The sequence below is a fragment of the Protomyctophum parallelum genome, assembly GCF_964188405.1.
Source record: "Protomyctophum parallelum genome assembly, chromosome: 5".
In the NCBI taxonomy this organism is placed as follows: Eukaryota; Metazoa; Chordata; class Actinopteri; order Myctophiformes; family Myctophidae; genus Protomyctophum; species Protomyctophum parallelum.
Window position 1 is genome coordinate 44,443,132 of NC_139702.1, and position 2,500 is coordinate 44,445,631.

At 38.2% G+C, this 2,500-nt stretch overlaps 1 protein-coding gene and 1 long non-coding RNA gene across 2 annotated transcripts in view; both read right to left on the reverse strand.

The window, feature by feature from the left end:
• LOC310859020 overlaps positions 1-2,500 on the reverse strand; it is a 227,714-nt gene that overhangs the window by 91,137 nt on the left and 134,077 nt on the right. The gene's annotated exons all lie outside the window — the stretch shown is intronic.
• The window catches only part of LOC310859165 (voltage-dependent T-type calcium channel subunit alpha-1H-like), a gene marked incomplete at its 3' end in the record, with an annotated part of 124,458 nt that overhangs the window by 28,893 nt on the left and 93,065 nt on the right, over positions 1-2,500 (reverse strand). The window lies entirely within an intron of this gene.

Here is a 2,500-nt window from a genome sequence, read left to right on the forward strand (position 1 = left end):
CATGACTCCTTGACATGAAACAGTTTGACATAGAAACATACAGTAGGGTTTTCAGAAAACCTCTTAACCCAAAATGGGTTAAGAGGAAGCAAATGAAAAGGTCCACCCCGAGCACACAATCTTAAATTATCATCACCACAGGCTGGGACATGATGAAATTACTGCAACTCTTGTGAAAGAGGTCAGATACTCTATCCACCCAGGACAGGCACTGAGAACTATACTGTATAGCTCTTTCACTGTAATTGTATACAATCTCTTTAAGGTGCAGAATGTCCCCTAGCATTGGAAGCATTCCATTACGTACAGTACAGTACAGTAAAGCCAACAGAACAGCAGCAGCACTAAGAACGACCTCAGTGACTTCAGCCTGCAGCAGCATTTTTTGACTTCTTTACTTATTATTGCCTCTGTCGGGTGGAAACCCCATATGTGACCACCGTCACAACAGAGGAGATAAAATGAATTTATTTTTATTTCTTATCCTAAATGAGTTAATAGCACAGGCAGACTCTTCACATACTAGAGCATGTATGAAATGAATTAGCTGAAATTGACATGTAAATATGAAATAAATGCTTAAACATGTAGCTATAGGTGTAATGTTAGAGACGACATAGGAGTGAACTGCTCAAGCCTGTTTTCTCAACTTTGAAAACAATTGAGTACTTTGTTTTTAACCCCTGCAAATAATTGTAAAGCTATATCAGCGGACATAGCCGGTTTTCACCCTGCAAGCCGGTATGGATAAAGAGTTCTTAATACATGCGGTGGCAGGAATGCAGGCAGAGGTGTACAGAATATGCTGCTATTATTATTATTATCATCATTAATATTGGATTTTCTGCATAAGCATATATGGAGGGCACAGAGGGCTTTGCCAAGTGCTTATTTATTGATTTCTCATCTGCATTCCTGCCATTCCATGCCCGCAAAGAGGATAATCTGTCACCCTAACCATGATTGAATAGATAATGGAATTCTTTAACTACATTTCTTACCCTTTAGCATAGTGGTTTTCAACCCTTTTCATATCAAGGCCGAATGAATAATGATTTATTCCGCATTTGAGCCACGGACTAAAACCTTCCATATTTCAACGTTGTAAAGGAAAGGATTATACAGTTTTTCCTTTTTTTCTATATTAATGTTACCGGAATGTTAGAAATGGAATCTTAACACATTGTGTGCCCACACAACACTTTAAAAAAAGTAACACAAGGTTCATTTTCTTGACATATTTTTGACACAGGTTTTTATCTAAGCTGTCTGCTGACTATCTTTAATAAAATATATTTTGTTCAATCTTGTCCGCACACGGACAAAATGTGTCCGGCAGATTTTCTGTTTTGAACACCATTCTTTTGATTAGACCCAATTACTGAATGTCAATCTCCAGGTTTTCTTCACAATATGTATGACACTATAGGGCTGTATTTTGCGTATTTTGCTTATTACCTAACTTGAGTAAACTAAAGACCTGGAGGCGTGATCAATGCCATTTGGCTATTCTGAGTGGCCAAAGAGCATTGATCACGCCTCCAGGTCTTTAGTTTACTCAAGTTAGGTAATAAGACCTGTTACTTAAGACACGCAAAATACAGCCCTATAGTGTCATATTTACTATGACACTATATATATGGCAATACCCCCATATACTCTCTGAGTGTGCAAGTGGAACAAAATGGACCCTATAGGTCCTACGGTCCAGCTTTAGCTGTGAACGACATGTATCTTGTATGTCCATTTGGTTCCATTATTTGTACAAATGGAACGAAATGTACTACAAATGGAACAAGATTGACCCTTACAGTCCATTTAGTTCCATTTGTACACTCTCAGAGTTATGGACCGGACTAGCTAGCTCTTTGTGTGTTTCTGGTTATGTTATTGTCCACTCATTTTGTATGTCCGTGGCAAAAAACTGAATTTTGTGATGACCTCATGGCTCTGATGTGGTCACTCACCATCAGTGTTGTTTTCGTAGACTAATACTAAGGCGAAAAATGTTGGTCGACTACCTTTTTTCACTGAGGAAAACTAAATAAAAACTAAGCCATGATGACTAAAACTAAATATAGTGACAATTTCGTCAACACATAAAAACTAGACTAAAATGTTACGTGTAGGAAGGGACTAGTGGACAAGAGATCCAGTATAAGTCTTTTTACACTTGGTTGCATGCTGAAAATAGCAGATCTACGCGACGCGTTGTGTGCTTGTAGATCTGCTATTTTCAGCAAGTGCAAAATCAGCCATTACGACGGCATCAAGGCCCGCCAAAACACATTTTAGTCAACTAAATCAACTGTAGATTCAGTCGACTAAAATCTTATGATATTTAGTCGACTAAAACTAGACGAACGGTAAAACGGGTCGGCAGCTAATTGCACCTATTTTTTGGGGGTCCTTCACATGAAATAGTTTGAGCACCCACTGACATAGAAACATAGGTTTTTCAGAAAACTGTTTTTGTAGACTCTGGTCCTAAATGGGTTAA